A 22,703-nucleotide genomic window follows, 5' to 3' on the forward strand; every position below is an offset into this window, starting at 1 on the left:
CTGACTTTGGGAAAGAATATGTGACTGAGAATATGATTGGTACAATAGAAATAAAATAAACTCTTATCATATTATGTCATCACTTTGATATACTTATTTGAACTGTGTCAGGTGCAGAGACATTCATCCATTTTGTTCAACATTATTGTTGAGTCATCCCAAAAGAACTACACCGACAAGTGGAGCTCTCGTCACATCCTACGCCTACGCACGACGCATCGAACGGCCAATGAATGAGTTTCTCGGTCTTCAAATCTTCCTCTTGTGGGTTTGGCTACGAACCACCCAGCTGAAACAGCGGCCATTGCCAAAAGGTATCACACACACACACCACACTTCGGACGAGGAGGTCAGTTTCTGCATCACCGGTTTAGTAGGTCTCTCGGCAAAGACACTCCGTTAGCGGCTACACATTGCACGCCCAAACAACAAAAGGCTGCTGGTGCTGGCTACTGCCGGGCGACGTAGCTGTGCAGCGGCTCGTCATCCTGATGGCATGCTAGGCTCGTGTGTCTCTTTCGTTCGATGTGACGCTTTTCCTTGGCCATGGACAGCAGCGCCACTAGTCGTTAGGCTACTAGACCAGTTAGTTAGTAGCCAATCTGCCTTCGCCCTCTCCGCTTCGTTTCTGCAAGGTAATGGAAAACCATTCACCTCCGCTTCTCCTAAGCGCCGGGGTGTCGATGCTGACGCATGGCAGCAGTGCGGTGAAGCGGTGGCACATCTTCAGCACGCTGTAACGGAGGTGGAGGAGCCCGTTTTACCACCTGCCTGCGTTGGTTTATGGAAATGGATCCAGCCTTCAATTGATTGAATTGACAATGGAGAAAAGCGAATATCTATCTGACTTTGGCATTGAAGGGGTTGGGTAATTAACGGACGCATTAACCTTCACTCTCAAAACAACAGTTTAACGTCGGTAAACGTAAAATTAGCCCAATTGTTATGAAGAAGCACTAGGCTTCGTTCCTCCTGGTTTGCTATTTAAACACAAATTTATCAGAATAAAACTTAAACAACTTTAAGTTGTTTGTTCACTGCGAAACTAATTTTACATCTTTTCTCTGAGAAAAATAGTTGCTCTTAAAGTTAATGGTAACTCTGTCTAATTGATTTCATCCCATTCGTCAACCAGATCAAAAAGGAAATAACATTTTGCGATGCAAGCAGAGGACGTTAATCGCCAATGGCGCAATATATTAACAAATTTACGGATGCCACCGCAAAAGCGGCCAACTTCTTCTGAGTAATGGATATCAATTAATAAACCACACCCACGACAGACACATCTCGGTAGTATTTCCAAACGGATCCATCTTCTATACCAGTGTGGCGCATATCAGAAGGCGCGAAGTGGTTTCCATTAAATAAAATAACAACGTATATGGGTCACGAGCAATCGAATAACCTACATTCTATTGCATAAATGCTGAATCTCCTGGCGTGGCGAAGACTAGACAACATAATCACACGGAGAACGAGTAAGGTATTGCAACTTTTCGGAAATACACAACACTTCATGGAGCGGATGTCACTCTTACCCTCGCTTAACAAACTCAACCCAAAAAACACAACACAACTTAAGGTTTTTTTTTTAAATTCAACAAAAATAAAAAAAAGTAAAATTGCGAAAGCGAAGGTGATTTTTGGCCCAACATTACGGGGCTCACTCTCGAGTTGTGGTTTACAGCCGTTAACTCTTGCGCACCCAGCGTCAAACTAAGCTGCAGCGCATACAACGGGGCGAGAGCTCGGCAGGAAATAGTGCACCGTTTATTAATAGTGACAAACGATCATCCCTAATTTGTGTCATTTTCATTAGTCTGCATAGCGATGAGAAGGGTAGAAAATTCCTGCCGCAGCGGTAAACCACAAGGAAAGCCGAGGGATCGAAGAATGACAGGAGCGGGGGCCTCACTATCTTGCCGTACGAAACCGGATGAGATGATGTTCTTGAGATGATGAAGAACATATGCGCGCTTGCTTTGCGGTTATTCCATCCTCACACCCGAAGGTGGCGAAACGGTGAAGAGAAAACTTGAGTGGGGTAAGCAAAATTTAACCTAAATTCTTTGGCGATCCCTGACCCATCCAAATCGAGATTTGCCGGAGCGACATTTCAAGCCGCTAGAAGCGCGAAGCTCCGGGGAATATAAATGCATACGTTATCGTAGAAGTTACCTTAAAAGATTTAAGGGAAATCGAGATTATCTAGCGTTCTACAAATTTTTTTTATAATAAATCAGAAAACGACGTTCAGAATACTATTCAAACTACAAACTTTCTCTATATGATGTCAAGTTAAATTTACCTCACCCTTAAACTCATTAGGCTTTAAATCCCGAAAACAGATGATCAAATGAAAAGTTTTTCGTTTAGAAAAACAAAACTACCGTAACTTCTTCTTAACAATCACGAAAATTGCGATTATTATCGTTGTGGAAAAAAACTTCCCTTATACCTAGCTTCCACCTGTTCAACTCTGCACATTTTCATGCTTGGTCTAGTTCTCTGCTCCCACCCCGCCCGAGCGCAGAAACACAAGAATTTGCGTGAGTGGTAAAAAGAACGGCAGAAAAGCCTACTTTGCCAGCACATTCGAAAGTGTCGTTGAACTTGAAGCTACGGACTTGTAACGAATAGACCATTTCCAAGTTTCCGAGTGTGGCGACGGCAAAACAAAAAACGGGAGGGCAAAACTAGTAGGCATCGCTAGACAGGGAGGACAAAGGCACGCGGCGTGCAAAACGACGAAGAACTTGCACTTCAACCATCCGCGCACAACTGGGATGCTCCCCGGTCCGGAACAGCTCTGACCCTTTCCACCCCCCCGGGTGGTTATGGTCTGTTTGTGGCAATTCAGCTTGACACGCAGACCGTTTTAGAGGCAGTTAGAAGCATATGAGGGAGAACCTGCGTGCTACTGCTGCCGGTGCTGTTGCTCTGTCTAAGGTGGCTGCTAGTGCCAGCCAGTACCACCGTGATTTTTTTTGTAGGCACACGTCCAAATAATCACGGTCACGAATAGGTGAGTTCACAGCTATTGGGATGATTCGTTCGCTTAAAACAACAACCTGTTCTAATAATTGTAGCTTGGGGAAGAGACGTCCCTTTATTATCCTAAAGGCCAAACCGTTGGAACCACCTGAAATGCTATGCTTACAGTGTTAGAACCGAGCCGCACCCTCCTCTGTCTATCTTAGGAGTCGTTGGCGCGCACACATTGCCTGGAGGCTTTCGATCGACACGGCACGCTCCCGCTATTGTGGGGATCACTTCAACAGTGCAATTTGGGTCTCTTTTAAATTCTGCCTATGCTAGCGTGTTCAAAAAGTTGTTTCTCTTGGCTTTATTGTCCTCATTGTTGTTTTTCTACCCCCTTCGGAAAAACGGTACTTCATACTGTTTTTCGCAAACCAAATTTATGCTCTTCCACAGCTTATCTTGACACGTTCACCCCATCACGCATCATTGAATATATGCTGCAAGAAATATGATTAGGCGGGGATAATCGTTACTAACCAGCAGCTATAAAGTAGCCACTCAATCAAGCCCCCACTCAACACAGAGGTCAACTGACGACCCACTGGGTGTGAAAGCCACCATAGATCGATGTATGTTTTCAAAGCGAAGATCGCGAGATAATCGGCAGATAATTATATCAGATTCAAGCGCGAAAGATAATTAGCTGATCAACATAAAACGGGGCGGTGTGGGCATGCCGAATAAAATAACGATGGTTCAAAGTTTCTTATTCACGCACCTCAACCCGCGAGCCTGTGCGCGCACCTCGACCCAATCGATCTGATTGTAGCAGTTGAAAATCTATCTCGTTTGCAAGCTGCTCCTAAAACCCTAATCATCTCCCGGCCACCCGGATTGCACAACACACATACGCACACCTCGTACGTTAAGCAGATTAAAATGCGTTGAATAAGCTCGAAGTGTGGGGGGAAGGCATGTGGCACGTTTTCGAGCTGTGGCAAAAATTTCTCCTCAATTATGATCCACCTTTCCTAGCGCTTTAGTGCCTGCGAATACACCGCCGGAAAGCAATACATTGCTGACCTCGATTCCTTTTTCCTGCCGACCTCCGACAATTGTTCCGCCTTTCAGGTCAAAATAGCTAGGAAACTCTCCAGACCAGACGGCCATCGAATCAAGCAAATCCCTACAAATCGGCTTACAGACGACTGGGAACATAGCTTAAGCCCTGCCAGGCTCTTTTGAATAAATCAAGGTGCAAGAATGTCTTCTCAATCGTGCACCTAGCACACACACACACACATAAAATGGCGAATAAATGTTCACTTCCAGCTCTGCGGAGCCACACGACCGCGCACGATGGGCGCTGTTAAGGATGATCAACTCATCTAGTTTAATTAATGTTCGCAGAGACAACGAGCACACTGTGAGAACTGGCGCAATGTACACTACACGCCGGGAAGCGCACGCCATGGAACGCTTGTGGCACATGATCGAAACTATGCGGAAAATCTCACCAATGCATGAATGAAAGGTGAGGTGTGTGGACGGAGACATACATCACACGCCCCAAAACGGAGCGACACATACACACCAACACGCATGATGATGCAGAGACAGACACAACACCGGGCCAGGCGTTTGGCGCCATATACCCAGGAAGTAGAACACCTTAGGGCCACCACTTTAAGGGAGGGGGGGGGGGGGGGGCGGTGCACTCACGCGCATGTGTAGAAGAGGGCACACACGCAAAGGCAGAATATGTTCGTGTACATAAATACCATAACAGTCGAGGTCACCAACCAAAAAGGCGTGCGAACTCGTGGTAGGGTTTTGGGCGATCTCAGCGCATTCAAGCAGTATTCACGACTTTCGAAAAGAATTGAAAGAAAATTCTGGATTTTTCTTCCTCCTCTCACGCTATAATTAATGCAGGTGATTTAGAACGCGTTTTATGGCACAACAACAAAACGATGGAACAGGAAAAGCTGTGAGAATATTTCCAAATTAATACTAACCTTGATGCGAAAGCGAAGCATCTTTTCCATAGACGAGGCCATTTCTGAGAGTTTTAAAGATTTTTAAACCATCCAGATCTCTAGAATAGTTTTCTTTAGTTAGCACTTAACAGTTTTAGGTCTATGTACACTACAGGAACCGATGAAGACAACTACAAAACTTCATATTCTTCTGGTTACCGCAGTAGTTTGCTTTGCTCAGTGATCTCATGCAGAACTCGATCATTCAAACACATTTATTTCACACAAAACACACTGCACGATCTAAAATCGATCACTCGATCAAACGCATTCTTGTTTCGCACACACAAAACGCACAGATCGTCAGACCACTCGAGAGGCTCGGACAGAACTAGCATTACGCAGGAAAACCACAGATTGCTCGGTTGGTTGATGGCAAAAATAGCTCTAGCTATCCCTACCCGAAAATTCTCAGCGGAAAATATCTCGTCTTCCCGAGTCTTCCCGCATGACGTCCACCACGCCAGCAGGTTTGATGGTCAGCAAGAAGTTTTATAACATTCCAGCGATCCAGGTGCGAGCAGGAGAGTAAGAGCACGAACCGGACCAGACATAAAAGACGTTTCGGAGACGTGGAGAAGTATGTTTGGCGTCGATGAATGGATCATAAAGCAGCAAAATTCGCATTTTTTGTTTTTAGTTTGAGGCGCGTAATCGTTACACGAAGATGACTTGTACATGCATTAAAAAGCAAACGGGAACACGAACAAGTCCAGCTATGACAACAGTGAACTTAAAAGTAGCAATTTGATGTCATGTTGTGTGGAATTGATTTTTTTACATTAAGGTAAGCTAAGCACAGATTTATCCAAAAAGAACTCTTAACATACTTCCAGCCACGTTTATAATAACTTGTTGCCAAAAATCAGAACCAGTAATGTCACATGTTTCCAAATTTCTGTCCATAGGACGATCAAACCGAGTACGGTTAACGGAACATAAATGACTTAATTTTCTAATGACACCACCAATTTTCCCCACAACCGAAATACCGCACGGCAATAAGACTGTTCACAAAAGTAAGTTTAGGAACTAATCATAATGTACGACAAACACTGCTCAAAATTGACCTAATTTAACAGGGGAACACTGCAACAACACCATCAACCACAATGACATCTTTCTCACACAATCAATCGCGTTACAGAGCGTGAAGACACTCCGTAGCGGCAGAAATAGGCTATTTGCTTTGAGCCAAACTTAACAGTTACGTATTCTGTACGGGAAATCACGCACGCTTTCTTCTTGCACGCATATGCACAAGGCGTCAGAAGCCACCATAGAACACGCACTTAGATTAACTTTGCATTGAAGGTGTTGATGATCATCTTCTTGAACACTTTCACCATGAACAACCCAACTCTAATACGAAACATTCAGACGTAATGGCTGCTCACATCTGATGATCAATATTTACACAAATTTCAAGAAAAAGTATTTTAACAACTTAACAACACAAAAAATCCTGTGGCACCTAACAAGTCTGATAACTACTTTTACAAGCAACCACAATTGTATGTTATTCTTTCCCAAGGCACTACTGACCTACTGTCGAAAACGAACAAGATTAAACTTCCATTCGAACGGATCAATACCCCACAGAAATGGATTGAAGTGGTATTTATTATAACGTGCGACTTTGAAGTATGCAAAACCGCTCTCACCATTCACCTGCGTACGTAAATTTTTTGCCCACACGCTCCCCCAGAGATCACGATCACGATCCTTGCTAATCTGGAACGAGTCCAGATCATCATCCCACTTCACGCCAATTCAGCGAGTGAAAGGTTGAAGCCATCTCTTGCTCGAACTGATGCTATCTTTCCGTACGTTTTTCATTCGTTCTCGCATATCTGCTGGGGGATCGGTTTGGTTCGTTATGTCTGCTTGTCCGTGTCCCGTCCGAACGCCACAATGTCAATGCCACAAAATCACCCCATATCAATTAACCGTCGAGTTGTTTATGGACTTCGCGTGTCGTGAAGTTCGTTTCTCTCCACCGTAGGCTTCAAACATGTAGGTAGCGCGGCACAAAGCCTCCAACTCGTCCACTGTGCGCCAGAGATGGACAGACGAACCGCGGGGTCGGGCGATAATTTTTCAAACGAGTAAATTACCCTCCAATGATGGTAACTCGATGCGCTCTGCCGTCGTCTTTTTGCTCCACTGACCAAGATGGCAGAATCTGGCCGTACTTGACGAAGGTCGACCAGATTCTTCGTCATTCCCGGCTGCGAATGCTGTGGGAGGCCGTGTAGCCAAAGAGCAGGTCGCGCGGCCGAGAGAACAACTACACTGCTAAGAGTCGCAATCATCAGACATCCCGCTGATCGAGTGACCACCTCAAGATCTCGATCAATCTGACCAACTTATGGCTTCTTTATACGCTGCCGAACGGGCCTACACCATCGCTTTCGATGCTGTGCTTTATTTTGTGGCCTTTACCACATGTGTTCCCCATATTCCTATTTGTGGCTTATGCTTGGGCTATCGCTTCATCCACTCGTTCGTACCCCGAAGGTGGTCAGTCGATATCTTCTCCATCGGTATCGACGGTCGACGATAAACAGCGCTATTAATCGCGTGCCAGCAATTTACGGTACAGCCGGGTCAGGAGGCCCCACCGCATTCAGCTTTTCGGCTTCGGGAATCTAATGACTTTATAAAGCTATTATTCTCCAATTAGGCTTCCAAAATGAAAGGCCGGCCTTTTACGAAGTTGCAGCTGTTATTGCCGCTCATTAGAATACGGCTAATATGCTGCAAAACATATTTATCTCTGTTTTTTTGGATGAAGATGAAGAAATTAATGTATCACGAACACATAGAACATTTTAATTAGTAAACCTGCATGCTTTCTTACACCTTCTAACAAAGGTACCTCTAAAGGCGTTCCTCTGCATGCACTTATTTATGATCAACTCCAACGTCGCGTATACTTTATGGTAGATATATTGGCACATTATTTTACACTGACATTTGATGAAAACATTATTTTTATAATTTACCTTTCCACTTCTAACGACTACTGTTAGATGAGAGCACTAAACATAAATTATTTTTACACACTTTCCTCATTGCAGACATAAAAACACCCTTCGATAGCTATCCTTATGCACCTTCGCATTGCTTTTAAACGCACACAAATTAATCATAATTAAATCCGCACTCGTCACCTTAGCAAACCCTTCGATCCTGTGTATGGACTTGTACCCTGTACGAGTACCCCAACCAACCATCCATACACACCTAGAGACGGTAAAGCAATTGACCAGGAAAAAACGGGCCAACAGCCGTTGCACCGACGACTAGCGCCGCTCACAGCTGAGTTATAGGAAAATTATGATGATAAATATTTACACCTCTAATTAGCGCTTGTGCCGGGGTGCTTCGGATGGAAAATGGCGGGTACCGCTATCATCAACAAGTCCATTACACTCGGCGCAGCGCACGCCACAGCTGAGGAGCCGCTTGATTTTGGGCCGCACCAAACAAGACAACAAACGTACCGACGACCGTGCCCGGGGTTAGATTTAGCGCCCGATTCCTCGTGAAGGTTGTGCAATGAATTGGCAAAGGTAAACGGAAGAAAGGCCGCAAGCAACCGTGCAGCAATTCAACTATTTTAAAACGTGCAATTTTTTCTCGCCAATCCCACCGCCACCAAATCATCCTGAACGAGCAAAACCACTGTGTCGCCACCGTCGGAATCAGCATACGCAACCTGAGTGCACTCGGCGGATTTCCTATTTTAATGAGGGAAAATATAAATCACCCCACCGGGCTGGATGATTGATAATTGAATTTCAAGCGTACTGTGAGACTGTCTCCGGTCTACGCAGTTCATCATCACCTTGATGGAGGGATGAAAAATGTGCTGTAAATGTAAATGTGCTTGTGTTGTTAAAGCTTACCTTTCAGGGCAGCTAGGACAAGGATCATTTTAAAATAATTGCAACTAAAAATTCGTCCAACAATTCGTTCAAGAATTAGCCCAAAATTTTTCATACCTCTTTGCCCTAATTCTATGATCTTGACTTTGCCTTCCCCAAAGAGCAAGAAACACGATATTTGCATACGAAAGGAAAAGAACCTGTTATTTGTATCTTTGTTTTTATACAATAACGGTTGCGCACAATTTGTTAATTTCACAAATTTATTTTGATTCATTCACCCTCTTCCGTTTAGATTCCACCGTGGGCTTCATAGTGGAACTGCAATGTTAGCAACATACCAGGAATGAACATATGTATGGACACACATTGTAACGCTCACATCGAGCGCGAATAATGGGCGGATTTAATTAGTTTAAATTTTGCATACGTTTCAACAAAAAGGAGTACTTTTTTTATTCCGAAAAAATGGCCTGGCCGTATTGCTTAATTTAATTACTAAATTAAACAAATTCCAATCAAATTCCGCCAAACAAAAAAAAATCCACCTTAATTACTGTAAATCTTTCTTGCTTGTAATACATACAATATTTTACGAATTGTTATGCTTTGGAATTGCTCTACAGAATTCGGGTTTTGGTGTATTTATTCCAATATTTTTGAACTTGGTCAAGCCATTACAAGCAATTCACCTGTGCAAAAACATGTACACAAATACAACCCGTCTGACCGGCCATTGGACGTGCGAAAAAGATAAATGCAAGAAATGAAACGTTAAAAACCTTTTTTTAATTGGAATGCCATTTTTGGATCGGTCAAGAACATCACCGACATGCAAGGAAGACGAGTTTTTTTTACAGTCAACTGAACAGGAGCGAATCAGGTATGCCTTTTAGAGGAGCTGTAAACTAAAAATAACCTGAAAAAACTAGCAAGTTTACTAAAGACTGTGTATTTATAGACTCTATAGAGCCTTCAGAGGTAAAGAGTTTGGCTAGACACACGTCTTAGCTTCATCCATAATATGGATCATTTTGTGGCCAGAGCCCGCAGAATCCTTGGTTTCGTGAAGCACGTGGCTCGTGATTTTAACGATCCCTAATGCCTCAAAATTTATTTTGCGCCTTGATCAGATTGCTGTTGGAATAAGGCTCAGTGATCTGGTTCTCTACCGCCAGGACTCACGTTGATTTCAATGGTCTCGCGTCTCGCTCAATGGTCACCAAATTTCACCAAATTTTAAATACGCAAATTCTCGGGTGATCTTCCTTATTTCGAGGATACCGGTAGCTATCCTCGAAATATCGGTTTGCAGTATGATCGTCTAGAAGATTGCCGTTCTTTTGCTCAGTCCTCCTTTATCGCTGCGGTTCTTTTGAATGCCATAGATGCTCCCGTCTTATGCACTTCGATCCCCCTCTATGTTCCTTCTCGTTCCCTCTGCTCGCGTCATCCAATTTGCATAACCCCTCACCACACAGCGGTGGGTAGTAAAGATTCACTCCTGCGTGCGATCCGAAACTTCAAATCCTCGTCCCATCTTTTTGACTACCTTCAGGATGTATCTATATCCCTCCTAACAAGTTTGCCTGTTTTTTACCATTCAACTAAATCTAAAAATTTATTCTATTATGCAAACTATTATGTAATTCGATAACACAAATCATAATAAAACTGTTCCAAACCAGAGAATTGAATTTTAAACTATTTCCATTCCCAGTTCAGAAGCGCCATTAAACACCATGAACTTGACAAAGACAATAACAATAAAGACAATTGAAAACGCAGCTTTTTCGGGTGGTACAGCTTAAACAGAGACAAGCGAAGAGAAACTTTCGCTGATTTCATTCAAAGTAGTTCAAAAAACTACCCGCCAAAAGGCGCTCGCTCTCCTTTAGTCCACACGATTTTCCCGCCCGCCAGCACCACCCAACTTCCGATTATTCGTTACGTTAACAACAATGCAACAAGCGTCATCATCAGTAAACACGGATACATTATTGCATCGTAAAACGAATTGTGGTGCCGTTTCTCCCATGCGTGGGAGGATTGCCTGATTTGTGCACGGTAAAAGTTCATGCCCTATTCTGGGGGGGGGGGGGGGGGAGGTTGAGTTGCGCCAGCAACGAAAAAGTCATTTTCGCACACAGTGATACAGCACACAACTGTACAGAGGAAAAAGGAAAATAGCAAACACATCCAAACCGCATCGAACAACGGGTCCGTCGTAACATAAACAATAACAAAAACTCAACCACCACCGCACCGCAACCAAGCAGTGGAAAAGATAGGCAATTAATTTGCCCCATTGCCAAATTGAGAACTTAAAAACCCATTAAAAATTGAATGAAATGTATTCGCCGGATGCATTCGCTTTGTCGAAACATATTATGATGGACCTTTCCACCCACTTGAAGCCCCTAAACAAGAAGAAAAAGATGGAAGCAAACATTTGCCAGTTGCACTTTTCCGTGCACCTTTTTTTCTTTTCATTGCTGATTTTCGTTTATTGCACTACACACCCGTTTTCATTTCAAAATGATGGAGTAAATCGTATGGAAATGGTTTAGCAAATGGTTACAAATAATTCCCTTATGAATTGAAAAAGATTTGCTTATTATAACGTTTAATTTCAACTAAATACCTTTAGCAACAAGACATTAATTATTTCTCCACTAAATTACTTTAAATAATTTCTTGTACAGACTTCTTCGTGGCTTAGCGTCCTACTAGTGGGCATGCAAGACGTATAATGCATTCATAGCATTATTTACACCATGGCACGCAAAAATTCAGATCATTCTATGAGGCAACGATTCGGAAAGCCTTCAAAAACACACGTCATCTTATTTTTGGCTTACTAGACCTATAACCACGTAATTGAATAGTCAGTCCTCACTACGGGGTTACGGTAGAGATGGGATTTGAACCCCGGTCCTGCTGTTTGAAGACGTTTTTTTTTTCGTGTGAAAGTCTTTTGTCGGTACAACTCTGGCATTCCAGTACAATTTATAGATTATTGAATGGTAAAATGAGTTATTTTACCAACAGCAATCGATGTTGATCACAATAAACTTGTCCAACATAAAGACACATGTTACTCTGCTCTAATATCTCCATCATTAGGCACCCCGTTAACGTGTTGTGGCAACAAGCTAATCTTTTTTTCCAAATGGCCCGAATACGATTTTAAAACGAGATAACTCTTGACATTAACCAGCTACTGCACGGGAGAAAGATACAAAATCTCCATACCGCCAAAACGAACTAATTCGAATTTTATAGCTCTGAAAACTCGATTCAAAATGGTTATCCGATTGCGGGTAGCCGTTTAACGAGCGCGCATTTTTCGAACGCCGATCAGCAGAAGAGGTCAGCAAACATCGACGTGAATATTTATGACTTTTTTATTGCCAGTGCCAGTGACATATTCCGGGCAAAACTAAATGATGGACGCAAATATGACCACCTTTTTTCTGAGATTAAGTTTTTGCTTGACGTTTGAATTTACTTGGTGTCTTTTGTAGATTTTTTATTTCCAAGACTGATAGTCTGGATGTCATAACTAGTTTAGCTTGAAGTGATTGATTATGTTTTAAGAGTTCACACCTGATTTTCATTTCCCGATGATTGATATCGCCTTGCGTTGAGCTTTTGCCCAAAAAATATATCGCTTTTATGCAACCGTGAAGCAGTTTATGCAAAAGCGATTTGAATGGTATATAAATATAGTTAAGTAAACTAAACTAAATTATATACATTTTTACAGTCTAAATTAAATATTCGATCAAAGTATTTAAAGAAATCAAATTAATTAATTACAACTTTGGCTGAAAGATAAGGAAAAAGAAGAACTAAATAAAATACCTAAACAAGTCATGAAAATTTGAAATGAATTTTTAATTATGAAAGACTAAAAATACAAAACAAAAATACAAACACAAGTAGAACAAAGTAATAAAAGTGAAACTTCCATAAAAGAAACATTATCACGCACACTTGTCTAGGAGCTTTATGCAGTGTTGACATGCAACGCTAAAAGTAAAACTGTAAAATCAATACACTGCAGCGTATGTCGTGCCCTGATGACCGAGAAACTGTCGTTCGAACGGTTACAGTAAAGAAACTGGGTCGCTTAGTAAAACGCCGTAAACCAAAATTCAGAACTATGTTTTCAAATAACCAAAAACTATTTAAAAACAAACAAAGCGAATCCTTCTGAACTGTTAAACATTTTTCACAAGATCGAAAGCTTTTTAGCTTCTAGAGATTGAATACAATTCCGCAAAAAGATAAAATATGACCTGCAGCACAATATGCAATTGAATGCAACCCCAGAAAGATCCGCCACCTTACGCAATCGCCAACGAGCAGACAAAATGCATCGTCAACGGATCTGTTTTGCCGACCACTTCCTAGACGGACAATACAACCGACAAGTGTGTACAATGCAGGCACCTACTCACGGCACAATGTGTCAACGGATTGTTACCCGGGCTGCGTCACTAGATCCATTACTGGCGGATAGTGGAGGATATATAATGGGGTGATTACAGCCGAACCGCAGGGCCACCGCCTGAGGTATTACTAACACGGTTACACCTTTCCGTTGTTTGCAGCGATAAATTAGGCCCCCTATTACAAGGGTTGTAATTATTTGTTACATACTGGTTGATTTTCTTCATTTTCTTGCACTTTCTGTCTTCCTCAAGCCAGAGCCGACCAGGTCAGGAGATGTGGCCGAAGTGCTCAATAAAGTGTGCTACTATATTTAGCACCGCCAAGAGGCCTCCTCCATCACCGGCACATCTATTGGCCGGATTTTAACAGTCGGCATAACAATTGCAACTACAACAAGCCGGCCAATATGTGTAGTGTGCAGGATTACGATGACGTTGGGAGCCCTACATTGGATATGGTCGTTTGTTATGGTGCACATGGAGCACAATGCAGTTCGGACATCGATCGAGATCGAACACAGATCGGTGTGGGTGCGGAGATCTTGAGTTATGCTTATTTTTACCACGAAACATTAAACAGATCAAAGACACCATTTAATACGCAAGGATACTTCCTTTTTAAGCAGTACCATTCCAAACGAGGAACAAATTTAGGAACGAAGCTTCAATTTATCAAACACCTCCACAATTCAAGAATAAGCAACAAAAAAAAAAGTAATGAAAAACGCGTATGTTATTCTGTCCAAGGGAATAATCTTTCTGATCTTTTTATACAAGGAGGACCTCGGAACACCTTACGAGGAGAGCAGTATATCCCCACATCGACACCTTCGATAGGCGCTATTGCACAAATTCGTATGCACCAACCTCCTCCAATATCGTTTACCAAAGTGTGCTGGACGGGAAGAACCGAAAAACAGAGAACAAAAAAATCTTTAACCAACGCCGAATTAGACGCGGACAATTCATTAATTAACTACCTCGAAACGGACGCCGACACGAACACCTGCCCGTACAAAATGAGTACGGTTGGCAGGCAGAGCAGCACAACCATCGACCCACCATCGCCCAATTGGCGTGAAGGTGGAAATCGATTAATAAACCCATTCACCCTATTAATTCCTACAACCACGTGCTCCTGCCAGTGACGCCACCTTCTAGCAGTGGAAGGAACATGGAAGCCGTCTGTCGATCGGTAAACAAATTCACCGACAGGCCACAGCACTATCGACGGTGAACAATTTATTACCACGCTCGGAGCGGAGGTTCCTCTCGTCAGCCGCATTTCAGTCACTATTTCAATAGAGCGTTGAAGGACGTGATAGCTTTTTGGAACCTGGAGGGGCCCCGTATGAGACTCTCTGAGACTCGCTTCAACCGTTCGTTTCTTGTGCGCGTGGGCTCTGCACACAAACAACCGCGCAGATGACCTTGTGTACCGTTTTCCTCCTTTCACAAGACTCTCAAGTCCATAGTGTCCAACGCGCCTATACCTTTTAGGCTTGTACAAGGAACGCATTAATAATTATGAGATAATTTTTAGTCAGGCATACAGTTCGTTATTCTGAACGGTATCTGTTGATGGAATTATGGTGCAACCGATGGATGTTGTTTAATTATTACTATTTATTACTGTAGCTTGTCATCTCTACTTACATTACATTTTTATAATTAATCACACACGTCAGTTAATTTTCCGCAAAAAATTAAACCAACCGTCGAAATGTAGTGCTAATTACTGATGTGATGCAGATAAAACATTTTAAATTTCAAATACCACTCATTGGCAAATCAGAACACATAAATCGAACCCCTTACGGTGGAACAGACCCAACCTGCACGGGGACGCCAAGAACCGATGAAGCTATTATGGCTACTTTGACAAATTGCTCACGATTAGAGTTTATGTCCCGAGCCGCCTGAATTGGTAAGATCACTTTGAAGCTCGTTCAAGTTTGTGATACTTCTAGCTACCGAATCCATTCATATTTTCGAACGACGTGCTTTTTCAGCACTTCAAACTGAGCGTGCACACTAATAATCGTCCACATTGATCTATTCCGCTTCGTAAACCGATTCGATAATATCTTAGTCAAGTCGCCGTCCTCACAGCAAGTCCTCCATATCGAAAGCGGAGGTTTAAGCTAAATCCACTGCAACAATATCGTTCGATTAAGCACACACGCTTCATCGCGCCCACATACCCATGGGACTTGTGGTAGTATGCCGCACCTTCACAATCTCCACTGAAGGAGAGGGTTGCTAGGGCTTGAACGTTGAAAGTTTGTGCCTCGCTGAGAAGGTACCCGAAATGGGCTAACAAACAAATTCGTCGACATCGAAATTGCAGTCGGACCGTCGTGCAAGGGCATCTGGTGACCCATATTATTTCGATTTACTTATTTGGAACGCTTAATTGAATCAATGCATTGCAATCGTTGCAAATTGCAGCAAAGGAACACATTTTGTGGTGAGAAGTATTATGAAACTGACAAAGATCTCCAAGTGGCTATGAACCTTCTGCAGATGTTCACATGTTCACCTCTTTTTGGAACTTGAAATTTCTGTTATTTTACTAATTTCCAATATAAAGACTCTTTGCCGTAAGGTCAACACCGCATTTGTTGATAAATTATTAAGTTTAAAATGCATTTCCTCCGTTTATTTTCTCTTATCCCGGGCATACTCGGTTAAACTTGAAAAATAGTTGTTACAATAATATGTAATAGCCTCCTAAATCTTCTTTTTTTTTTTTGTAAGAAAAATTTTGTATTGCTTTTGACTAATGAATACCACGTAGTGAGGTTAATCAGTCCTCACTACGGGGGGATGGTCTGGATGGGATTTGAACCCCGGTTCAAAAGGCAGGGCGGCCTTTTGAAGACCGGCGCCGATGTTGCCGATACCACCGCCTAGGCCTATCTACAATCGACGATGCACCCACCGCTGCAAATGGATTTTTAAAAGATCATTTTGAATGATTGTCTCAGTTTAGATTATACTTCAGACATGGACAAGAACTTTTGTATGACAATGTCCATCATGTGCAGAATGTTTTTCAAAGCTTAAAGTCTTGATACGCCCGATGGTCCTCGCACCAATGCACTCGCCATTTTCGGACGGCGGGTGCTAAGGACTATCTTTGGGTGTGTGTGCGGCGTGTGGCGAAGGAGAATGAACCATGAGCTAGCTGAGCTGTTTGGCGGTGCTGATATCCTGACGGTAGTCATTCCGGAAGGATACGTTGGCTGGCCATGCCTACACGACGTGCTCAACCCTGAGCAAGCCAAAAACTAGAAGAAGTTGTTCAAGAAACATTAATTACCACCCCAATTTTACAACCTCATTTTTGAGTAAAACCTGTCCAAAGGTGAATGTTTAGGTTTAGGAAACCCTGTAACTCTACAACTCAATCGAATATTTTTTAAAATATCTGTCAATACGAATACAATAAACCAGTGATTCATTCAATATACTTTTTCTCGTAACTTGTGGCCATTAGGTTTCTTTCAACCCTTTTCTGCTTGAACAGACGAACTGTTTTGCACAAAATTTATCGCTAATGACTACTACGGCCAGCACCATCCGTTCACCTCGCAACACACATCCTCTGTAACTAAACTAATGTTTTTACACCGGACTAAAATACACTTAACGCAAAACGGCGGCACTGATACAGTAAAAAATAAAATAAAATATCAGTATGACTTTTTTCCCGCGCAACACAACTTTCTTCTGCTGTATCACACGCCCAATCACAACTCTGCATTTGCTAGCTGGAGATCAATCGGAAGCTTCCTCCTCCTGGCAAGTGATACAAGATAGATGCAAAAATGGAGAGTTTGAAACAAGTTTTCTTGTGCATTATATCGCCAGGTATGGCCATTTTTCCGCACGGCGCCGATTCATGTTGCACCCGCGGTACTGTACAACAAACTTTTGCCATTAACGACACCTTTTTTGCCAACAAGAGCAATTTTATATTTTGCACTAACAACAAAAAGGAAATTCATGCATAGGTTATACGTGCAGTTCGAATTCTACCACATGAACGTAATGCGATACGCTATAAACTCCTTTCAAGTGAAGCCGTATCAAGAGATGTGCCTGCAGACGCAAGGTCTGTGGCAATGCCATCCTCTAGGTTTCACTTTCCTAACTTATGATAACTGAGACAGGCCCGGCGTGATAACTGACACGCGCTGCTCAAGCGTCGCAAAATTGTTGGCGCAATTTATGCACACGCCGGCAAAATTCAAACCGCACAGCGACACGGCATGCATCGTACAGCAAAAACCTAAGAGCTCGTCGGTGGATAGTGCAACTTGTGCATTTATGGTGAAGCAATTTTAGCGATTGCTACGCTTAATCGATTAGAACTATTCACCAGAAACTGAGCAAAAGGGGAAATGAAATAATTCGAAAAGTAGAAATGATTATGCATAATGAAAAATTATAGCAAGATTAAAAACCTCTAAAAATGATATTTGTTTGCAATTATTTTGCATAGAAAATCCGTGTAATAGCAAAAAAATATGCATTCAGTATGATCTCAAAGCTGCTCCAAATTCCACTAGCCTTTATTACACATTATTAAAGCAGCCAACTAATCATCACTCTGTCCGTAATGCATTCCCATTAGACTGTACCACTTCATTGTCCTAGAATGCGGAACGAGATTGAAAACACTTCATAACACTTGCATCAAGAACCGACCGACCGAACCAATGGAACATTTTTCTAGAGTGTGGTGTTGCTGTTCTATTATTGAGGTGCATTTCCCGCCTAACCATCAACACTCTCCGGTGGAAACACAAGCGCATCAACAACTGTTTATACGTAGTTTTTTCTATGACTACTGGCAACGTCTTCCCATGGCCTTGAGCGAAGAATGGCCGAGTGAAAGCGTGTTAGTTCGCTGCGTCTTGCAACAAATACTTAGATCATACACGACATTAATGCGAAAGACGATAAAGTCGACAGTTAGCAGCCACATCAAGAGGTTCTTTGTGCTGAAAATTGAAAGTCGCTAGTTCGTTCCAGTGTGGCTGTAATCGTAAAACGTCATCTACATGGGAAAACTGTAAAGCCGACACAAAGAAAGGGCAAGAATCTTTTTCCGGAGTTCTTTGTACTGCCACCCCCTCCGTATTAATGATAGGAAAGAAGAAGAATGCATATGTCTGGCGATAAATGGAGTTGGAAAGGAAAATTAACTCCACAAGAATCGAAGCGATTGACCAGGAATTATGCATCCTTTGCCGGAGACATTCCTAAAGCCGAAGATATAACCTGCACTACCTAGCCTTTCCGAAATGGTTGCGGCAAACAGCCATCACCGCCACCACCAACATGATAACTTCAATTTCTGCAAACAATGTGCTTTTAATTTTGCATATAATGGGAACCATCTGCCTGTCTCCTCTTTCACTCCCGTCGGTGAAAAAACATTTCTACCCATAACTCATTACAGCACCCCTGGGATCATGCTTCGCCTTCCACATCGCGGATACGTTGATGCACATGTACGACGGCGCCCGCTTCCCACAAATCATTATCATGGCACTTCATTTCGCTACTCTTTCCAGACCAATTTAATGAATTACTTCCATTTCTCGCACGATACTCTCAAGCGTGAAATCATCATCAGCAAACCTGAGCGAAAATATAACCACTAGATTGTGCGATGGAAGGAGCACGGCGAAGGTTTGTCAGGCACGGCCGAAGAATGGACCAATGTGGCCATCAAAGCACTAGTTCTATCAAATTGCTTTTGGATTCACGTCCACATAGAATCTGATGGTTTCGCTCGTATGCCCAATAGACGAGAATTTCCCTGGAGTGCATCGTACTTCTCTCTGGACATCTCAGAACATCATGCAAAGACGCGAAGAAAGAAAAGCTAGAATTGTTGGTTCTATCAACTGTTAAGGTAAGGTTACATTACAACAACACTCCGCCACTGCAAGAAGCGATCCGCAACGATTGAAACCAACGTAATCTTATTACTTGACGCAACCATTCCCTTCTAGAGCTGTCTTCACAACCAAAAAAAAAAGCGCTCTACAACATTGCAAACCATTTTCTGCTTGCGTTTGAAAAACACAAAATTGAGAATCGTAGCGTGCAATCTCGTCGATGGTTCACAAACAATTTGCCAACATCATTGCCGGTTTACAGTGCGCGGGTGTAAGTTGGCTTATGTCTTCTACTTCTACTGGCCAGTACCTTCACCAACGGTAGGCGCATTTCCGACCCTCGGCAGCGGATATCAAATTGTTATGCATCGCAGGTCTTGCGTGAAGCTACACACACACACACACGCCGTAGCACGTTCACCTTTGGGCGTTTAGGTCCCCAAGGCAGCAGGGTGCAGCACTGGATGATGAGACGGGGCCAACTGCTGCCTGTGCTTGCTAGTTGCTGCTGGTTGATGAGAATTAGCACCCACATACGAATCATCGACCACCTGCCAATGGACAGTACGTCTTGTTCAAACTATCCCACGAACCGCAGGAAGTAGCACCGGTTAGATTATCGCCGACAGACTGGCGAAATTTATTCTACATTTTATGTTTTACTTTTCTTGCTAGCGCCCACTTTAGCACAGCCAATGCTATCAAAGGTTTTTTTGAAATTGGTTCACATATTCACTACGGATCAGGTTGAGCATGAAACGACCATTAAACACCCGCATAAACAAATGTAAGGTAAGGTGAACTGAACCAAAGAAGACTGTTTATTCCCAACCAATCCTTTTTAAACCGTTCCCGGAGCTATTAGATTCATTACAAATGTAGACGTTTAAACATTCAGCGGCTTATCGTCAGTAGAGCGCATTCAATGTTCGATATCATACTGCATTACCGGTGAAATACGTAGTGCACCTGCACTACGACATTCCTTCTTCCAGCACAGAGTGTGACCAATTAAAACTACACTTTGGCACGATTTAATTATCTTTCCCTTACTGATTGCATTGGTAGCGTGTTCACACATCGTATAACCACAGAATAAGCTTTATCTTCATTGCCTTAAATATTCACCAAACACTCTTAGGAGATTTGAAAAACACCACGTCGCTAAAGTATGCAATTTTCTAATCTGCGCTTCGTCACTACATATAAAAGTTCACCTCTAGCATCGAATGCACCAAATGCCCCCGCAAGAAAACAATGCATTCCTGAGTCAGGCTCATTGCAACGCATTATCTCGGACATACTGATGGTGTGTCGAGATAGAATGATTTACATGCTTTTGTCAGGATAGTTGGAAATAAATTCAACTCTGAACCAGTGGCGAAGGAACTCTGAATTTCAATTTGAGGGGATAGTTTTGAACGACTGTTTCGAAATTTCCTGAATCAAATTTGACGCATTAATCTCTAAAAAATAAAGCTCACAAAATAAGCAGCACATTTAGATCGGACTTTTATGCAAAATTAAACTGCTCATCAATTAACATAAATTCCAGATAATAATAATTATCCCGTCTTACTGTGCAGTCTGCACATATTGCACCCATCTGCAGGGCAATTTGTTGAAACGTTTACATTTTCTGCCATTAATTGCAGAACATGAAACAAAACCATATAAAGTTATAATATACCGGATAATAATCCACTTTACCAAACGATTTTTGCCCGTAGGCTTCGTCACGGCGTTATGGGTAAGATAAAAATATATTTTTTTGCAAATACATTGCGCAAAGTGTAAAGTAAAGTTATGAAGCGAGCTAAGACGAAGTTAGGAGTTTAACTAAGGTCCCTACTAATACTGTTTACTCGGTGATGTGTGCTAATTAGAAATTAAATCCTACAAAGCCATTGGATTGGAGGCCTGATGCAAACCAAAAACGATTAACCTTCGCTAGAATACATGCTACACCTGAATGAGTTGAAGCTAGAATACATGATACAGCCTGAACCTGTTCAGTAAAGTGTGGCAGAAGATTATGGTTGTCCCATTGAAGAATTATTTCTATGAAGAACTAAACTAGGAGTAGAGCGGACGGTAATGTCCGCTGATTTGAACTATATTTTCTTGTCATTTATCCTTACTAATCTTTATTTTATCAATGTTCCAGGTTTTTCCTTTGTTGAGTTTATGTGAATGCCACTAATACTACATTTTTGTATTAATAAAATATTTGTGGAATGTTTTCATTCCTAAAATGTTAGCCACCAGTGCCATATTTAGCAGTGTTTCCATAGTACTCAGCACAGCACAATATCTTTAATGCTCTCCAACACAGGAAATTATGGTTTCGCAGTTCAACTACACCGGACTCTACCGTTAACCAACTCAGAGCGACCCGTTGCTCCAAATGGATGCATGCAATTCGTGCGCAGGCAATCTGGTGATGCTGCAACACGAACCCCACGTGCCGAAAATCGATGATCCAAGGCAGCTGTTGCAATGCCCGAAATTAACCCATCACTATTAGGCTACTGTGCGAGATATCGTTTACCCTAAATCGCCCTCTATCATCCAACCACCGCCAACCGAAGCAGAGACGCAACAGAATTCCAATGCACTGTGCTATAAATTCCAAACAACCAAGGCTAATTTTAAAACTATCCCCCCGGACGGTAGGTATTCGCTTGCACCGAACAAATCAATCCCTAGGGAAATCCTACGAGTTCGATTGGCTCAATCGAAACTCTTGAGCAAGCGAAACCAATGCACTTAACCGTACCACCAATACACAACATCATCCCTTCACCATTTAGCCGGGATACATCGGGCTGTGGTTTGCAATATCATAACGATGAAGTCAATTTAAACAATTTCAACAGAGGCGGCGGCCTCGCTGTGCTGTACAGAAATGTGAAATGAAATGTGTCCAAACTCCAACTACTTAAACAGTTTCGTAAAAACGAACATTTTGATGACTGATGGAAAATATTGAACCGTCAACTCTTAATCGTAGTACGTAGCAGTTTCAGAGCACAAAATTCGATAACTCCCAGCAGTATCGCATTCACAGTGGAAGACTACCAGCACCCTTGACTATGACGATTAGCTTTATAGAAAGGATTTCCGAAAGGGTGCTGCAGCCACACGATTGTGATCGAACATAACAAACCCACCATAATGAGCCTAGGGACACCATACCACATCTACTAAATCTTTGGAGCAATCCTATCGCTTCTACACAACTTCTGCTTCAGCCAAAAGGGCCTATTGGAAAAGCCATTCGAAAAGAATTGAGGAAATAATCAACGCTAACAAAAACAGTACACGACTGTATCGAACAACACACTGCCCAGGTCAGCTCCTGCTCGGATCAAACGTATCGAGGTCGTCCAATGGATGCACAAATGA

The 22,703-nt window shown here is 42.4% G+C and overlaps 4 protein-coding genes across 4 annotated transcripts in view; 3 read left to right on the forward strand and 1 right to left on the reverse strand.

Moving 5' to 3' along the window:
• LOC126563399 (ribonuclease kappa) overlaps positions 1-396 on the forward strand; it is a 443,719-nt gene extending 443,323 nt beyond the window's left edge. The window contains exon 4 of the mRNA XM_050220038.1: positions 384-396. The gene's annotated coding sequence lies outside the window, so the exon portion shown is untranslated. The remainder of the gene's footprint in view (positions 1-383) is intronic.
• The window catches only part of LOC126562237 (dolichyl-diphosphooligosaccharide--protein glycosyltransferase 48 kDa subunit), a 532,174-nt gene that overhangs the window by 415,888 nt on the left and 93,583 nt on the right, over positions 1-22,703 (forward strand). The gene's annotated exons all lie outside the window — the stretch shown is intronic.
• Positions 1-22,703, forward strand: part of LOC126563559 (dentin sialophosphoprotein-like) — a 490,635-nt gene that overhangs the window by 394,849 nt on the left and 73,083 nt on the right. The gene's annotated exons all lie outside the window — the stretch shown is intronic.
• LOC126561596 (uncharacterized) overlaps positions 1-22,703 on the reverse strand; it is a 103,851-nt gene that overhangs the window by 16,598 nt on the left and 64,550 nt on the right. The window lies entirely within an intron of this gene.

Source organism: Anopheles maculipalpis, chromosome 3RL (assembly GCF_943734695.1).
Source record: "Anopheles maculipalpis chromosome 3RL, idAnoMacuDA_375_x, whole genome shotgun sequence".
Classification (NCBI taxonomy): domain Eukaryota; kingdom Metazoa; phylum Arthropoda; class Insecta; order Diptera; family Culicidae; genus Anopheles; species Anopheles maculipalpis.